The sequence below is a fragment of the Meleagris gallopavo genome, chromosome 2 (assembly GCF_000146605.3).
Source record: "Meleagris gallopavo isolate NT-WF06-2002-E0010 breed Aviagen turkey brand Nicholas breeding stock chromosome 2, Turkey_5.1, whole genome shotgun sequence".
NCBI classification, from domain to species: domain Eukaryota; kingdom Metazoa; phylum Chordata; class Aves; order Galliformes; family Phasianidae; genus Meleagris; species Meleagris gallopavo.
The window spans coordinates 63,493,745-63,499,758 of record NC_015012.2 but is presented as its reverse complement, the minus strand read 5'-3'; the positions used below and the strand labels follow the sequence as shown (position 1 = coordinate 63,499,758).

Genomic DNA, 6,014 nt, shown 5'->3' with positions numbered 1-6,014 from the left:
ATGGCTCTTCAACAGTGATGCTGCCTGCCTGGTCCAGCTGGCTGGACCTATCAAACCCACATCATCATCGTGAATGTGGCTGAAGATACAAGTTCACAGATACTCAAAACGTGAATAGCATCACACTGCAGAAATATAGTTGACAACTGTGAATTTAGCTAGTTCATGGTCATTACTTTGGAGATGGCTGATCTCATTGCAGCCTTTCAGTACCTAAAGGCAGCCTATAAACAGAAGGGGAGTCAACTCTTTCTAAGGGTAGATAATAATAAGACAAAGGAAGTGGTTCTAAGTTGAAGGAGGGAAGATTTAGGTTAGATATTGGAGGAAGTTCTTTACAGAGAGAGTGATGAGGTGCTGGAGCAGGCTGCCCAGAGAGGTTGTGGATGCCCCATCCCTGGAGGTGTTCAAGGCCAGGTTGGATGGGGCCCTGGGCAGCCTGGTCTAGTATTAAATGGGGAAATTGGTGGCCCTGCCTGTGGTGGGGGGGTTGGAGATTCATGATCCTTGAGGTCCCTTCCAACCGGGGCCATTCCATGGTTCCATGGCAAATAGGTGCTGCTGCACAATGGGCTGTAACGCATTATTTAAGACAAGCAACCATTAGAAAAGTACTTCAGCATCAACCAAACTTTCAGTTTTCAATAACACATCTATTTCAGATGTTCTGGTACTAAATAAAAGAAATAACTTGAAAGAAGAATTACCCTCACAAAAGGACCCCCATGCTCCTCTACTTTACACCTCCGACGTTCTTTGGGCATGCTAAATTGACCTAGGAAATTTTCTCTTCAAACATCAGTTTTCATCCATGGTTGCTTTCGAAGCAGTGAACCCCAGGCTACAAGTCAGAGCCATAGCCAACATATTGTTTTAAGAGTTTCTCTCATTGTCCCACTGATTTGTTCTGTTTCATTTTGTATGAAACAATTCATTACACCAAACTGTCAGGCAATGACTCCAATGCCCAGAAATTACAAAATTCACTTCAGATGCAGAAGACTGAGAATAGCTCACTCCAATGAATATTAATTTATTTGAGCAGTCATCTCTGATGGGAAAGAGTAAAGTTCAAACCATTGGTTTGAAGCAAATAAAGCAAGGCTGTTAAGCTGGCTATGTGTATTCAAGAGAAACAGTCTAACAGTGGATGATAGATACATACTCAAAGACAAATACAGGTACATTGAGTGGAAGCAGGGGAAAGTTCTCAGTTCCCTTGTCCTTGTAAAAAGGTACAAATTCAATAAATTATCATTTTCTGAACGCAGCTTTTTTTCCCCTTTCTCATCAGCTGCTGAACAGCACAAATTCATGTCTACTTTAAAACTTTCTAGTCCCCATTTGTTTGATCAGCTCTTCGTTTCCTGCAGTAAATACTTCCAATTTTTTCAGTCACCCTAAAAATTCTGTCCTATCTTTTGTACCAAACTCTCTACAATTCTACGGGTTGTTGGTTTTTTTTTTTCCCCAAAACCAGTTGATGGTTAATTACATACTTTGAATAGCAAAAATGAATTACAGAATTCATATAGAATGACACTTCCTTCTTGATACTTTTTCTCCACTTCTGATTACAGCTATAAATTGCGTACTTGGATACCTCAGCAATCTGCAATGATGATGAAATATGCTTGTTATATTAATACTGTTAACTTAGTATCTTTCAAGAGATATAAATGGTTTCTGCCTCCATAAAACAGTCCTGCATATACTGACGCTTAGTTTTACCTGTCATCTTGCTGTCCTTCCACACAGCTTAATGAGACTTCTCCAATGACCTTTCCAGTATTTCTGAATGTGATTAAACAACTTTGAGTGTGTGGCTTTATAAATCAACTTCCAGAGATCATTAATATTAAACACCTCACAATTTAAGGCAAAACCACCTTAATATTTATTTCTGTTATTTCCTCTAAGAGGCTGTGACCCACGACAATACTTTACCCGTTGCCTCACAGTTTCCTTATTTAAGAGCCAGGTATGAAAAACTTTCACATACAGCTCCAAAATACAAGAAAGGACGACGTTAAAATCAAACTAGAACATCAGCTATATCATTAGTACAAACAAAACCCCTACCAGACCAGTGAGGCACAACTGTCTCTGTCACCAATACCAGTTAGTGTTGCCAAGCATGCCACCAGTCTGCTGAGTCTGCTGCCATCATGTACTTCTAGCTGCAGGACCTTGCAGCTGTAAGTGCTGAAAATCATGTGGGCAATGTTTTTTCTTTAAGAGCTCCCAAGAATTTTCAGATTTTAAGAGATCACTTACAGAATATTTCTTGGAAGCTACCCTTCAGTAACTTTATATTATATTGACTAATCTCTACTAAATTTGGAGACCCTCAAGTATACTGAGGGTCTCCACATTCAGGAAAACAAGAGCCAGAGAGAAAACAGAGATTTTATTAATACTCCCAGTAAATGAATGCAGCTTGCCACACAGCAGGAAAAAAAGGGAAGAAAAAAAAAAGACACTAAAAATATCACAACTGTAAGAAACGCATCAACAGCATTTAATGCCTTTTATTAGATGCTGAAAAACCACCTGGGTTTAGAACAGATTCTTGTTTCCTAATAAGCTTTAAATGCCAGATAGTTGTGGCATTCATAATAATCTACTCCTTTGTGGAGTTCGTTGTCTGAAGACTAAAATTCATGTCACAGCCACTGCTTTTAACTAAAAAGTCAATCAATGGTCAGATATAAACTCATTGAAAACCATCCATTATTTCTGCTATTAAGTATTTTGTTAAATATGTAACTTTTACTGCTATTTTATACCAGTTATCTGGTATAAAAAATTACCAGAAAGAGACAATATCCTAAGCAAGCTAACATTTAATTCAGCTTCCACCCCCAAGCACCTACATTAATAAACACATTTTTAGAAATGTGCACACTTTCGATGATATTTTGCATTTTAACTGATTTAAAATCATTTCAGGGGATTAAGGAATCCAATACCAAAGATACGAGAGTTTCTAATGATGCTAATTAGTTTATTTTCCTGCAAGTCTATAATTAATATCTTGTTGCCTCTCCAAGATGTTCATTGTTCAGCTGGTGTTACAAGATGTGGGTCACAGCGCAGTGGAAGCACTTGAGTAGCATGAAGAGGTTACACAGCATGCTTCCAACCTCCACAGAAAAGGCTCCTCAAAGCAAAAAAAAAATTGTTTGCAAAGACGTTTGAAATAATCACAACAGTCCAAGCCATTCCTTTCTCCAGTCCTATCCTGCATCTTTTTTTTCTTTGAAACCAAGTCTCGTAAATACGAAATGTAGAGCTTGTAATCTGTGTCAGATGACCTCAGGATTCCTCCCCAAAAACTTTAGAGGCTGATTCACAGATGTACTGGAACACACAACTCCTATTGCAATCTGGCGCCTTGGTATCTTTGAGAATCCGGGACATAGTCCAGAAAACTGAGAAGTGGAAAAGAAGTATTACCACCCTTGCAGCAGTCAGAGACTCCAAGGTGACAGAAAAAGCAAAGCATGAGTAATAAAAGACGCCCTACCCTCCTAGCAGTAAAATTAGAGTTCATTAAGATGCCTCAGACATACCAGCAGGTTAGAGGAAGCTCAAAACAGAAGCCAGCAACATGAACCTGATAAGATGTCCATCACGATACCTCTTTACAGCAGCTAAAGAGCATGGGAAGAGAAAAAAAAAAAAATTGTTTTCTTTCAAATTGTATTTCCCTTAGACAATGGAGCCTCATATTCTAGTTCAGTCCTCTGTCTGATAAGTATCTGGAATGCTGTTGGTTCTTTTTTCCTCTAAACTGCAGACTTACGAATCTTGGTGGATGAGAAGTGACTTGTATGTGCAAGTGGGCTGACAGCAGTTTAAGAGTGCTAAAAAAAATTATAGAAAAACTAGAACAAGCAGGATTATATGCAGCATCTTCTGTGGGGGAAAAAAAAAAAGCCAGCAGAAAACACAGGGTATGAGATAAAGCACAGCCAGGGTGGAAAAAAAAGCTAGGAAAATGCTTGGAAAGGGGAAAGAAGTAGGACAAAGCGTTAAAACATACAGAAACAGATTTTGTTACCTACTGTAAAGAATGAAGAACTAACGTGAAGAAAAACCGTGAAATACTGAGGTAAGATTCAGTACACCTTAGCCCAGCTTTTTAAGGAAATTAGTTTTATGCAGAACGCATTGGGGAAGGCTGGGGGTCCCCCATGTGTTTCCAAATAGCTCGGAAAAAGGCTGGCTGAATTCAAACAGCTCTGACAGAAGGGTAGGAAATTTCAAAGATAACTGCTTAAGAAGACACTGACTTTGTGAAATCTAGATGTCCTGACTGAGGGAAAAGCCGCAGTATGTGTTAAGACCTTATTAGACATTGCATGATCCCCCAAAAGCACAAGACTATGAATGTTTTAAACAAGGAAAAAAAAAAAAACAACAAAACATCAGAGCTTACAAACATGCATGTGATTTAAAAGAGAGAAAGAAGCCCTATTTCTACTGCTGAAGGAACTATTTTAGAATACTTCTCTCTTTCACCTGGGAAACAAGGAAGGCTTGGTAGCACTTGGTGTAGCATTCACCGCCACAAGCAGTCAGCACCAGGTGTCAAACGGCTCGTTCCAAAAGCAAGAATGCTGCAGAAAGTGGGGCATTTCCATCTCTCTTTGGAGAAATCAGACTAAGAGAGGCAAAGCGACCACAGGGAAAAACAGAGGTGGAAAGAGTGAAATGGAAGAACAGCCAGATATCCCAGATCTTCCACCCACCACTGCAGGTTGCCTTCATTCAGAACCAGCAGCATCCTCTTCCAGCCCAAAACATAGTATGGTTTTGAGAAGGTGATTAAAATAGAACACACTTGCAGCATACAGTAATCAGGGAGACTTGTTCTCATAAACCGTATCACTTATCACTCTTCATTTGATACTGATCGATCCCTTCTTGAATCCAAAACATCCAGTTAGCAATCACTAAGGCTTAACACAGCATCTAGACAGAAATAACAAGTGGCAATTCAGCTTTTTCAACAAAGCTAGGTTTTAAGAGGAGCCACATATCTTATCCTTCTATATCCTTCTACACTTACTTTTTCTGTAATTAAAGCATAATCAGGTCAGCATTTCATATTCAAAAATGAGATGTCGTATCCAATTGCTAGCTGAAAATTAATCTTCTCTACAATGTAAGCAAATAGAAACTTTATTCAGCAAAGTGCTTGTGTGCTTACTGCCCTGATGGTACCAGAAAGGCAACTAATTTAAACCAACCGGTGATTCTCACAGGCTTTACAATGAAAACATCCAGAATCTGAGATGATTAAATACTACCGGTGTGCGATCGGGGATGTTGGGACACAACATAGCTCAACGTGCTTAAGCAAAACTACCACGGCCCCATCAGCTGCACATTCAGATTGAGGACAACAGAGCAGAATTAGGCATTTTCAACGCAGTTCTGCAGATAAGAGCATCGCAGATCGGCCCCGAAGCACTCGGAGGCGCACGTTCCAACTTCAGGCAGTACCCGGCATCTGCACGCCAAGGAAAAAGGAATGCGCTCATATGGAATCGGTTAATGATGGCACCGACAAACCGGCGGTGTTGGAGGATCCACTTCTGCCGGCGCTGAGCGACGGGCACGGCGTGCCGCGCGGTTTCATTTGCACATCCGTCAGCCCCATCGATAGGTGCGAGCGGACAGCGGCTCGCAGTTCGCGGCAGCCCGCTTCAGCCCTCACGGCCGCAAACAAAGGAACGGGCTCGGCGTTGGAAACGCGGGGCTTCACCTGCAGCCCCACAGCAGCATACAAAGAGGAGGCACGGCCGCGCTCCTAACGCACGGCGAACACCGGAGCGAGGCACGGCGGCGGAACGCCAGCCGCCTTTTCTCTTCGCCCCTTACATCTCTTCCATCTAAATTGCTAAAAGCGGCCAAGTTCCATCGCGCACGCACAGCACTCGTTTCAGAGCGGGCAGCAAAGCAGCTCGGAGCGCCGCCGCAGCCGGATGTCAGCCCGGAGCCGC

General features: G+C 41.5%; 1 long non-coding RNA gene across 1 annotated transcript; it reads right to left on the bottom strand.

The window, feature by feature from the left end:
• Window positions 1–473: 473 nt before the first annotated feature.
• Window positions 474–6,008, bottom strand: LOC109366158. The gene is made up of 3 exons (XR_002112279.1): window positions 4,528–6,008; window positions 3,576–3,656; window positions 474–3,434 (listed from the first exon to the last, which is right to left on the bottom strand). It is a non-coding gene; the product is annotated as an uncharacterized LOC109366158 (long non-coding RNA).
• Between the last annotated feature and the right edge of the window lie 6 nt (window positions 6,009–6,014).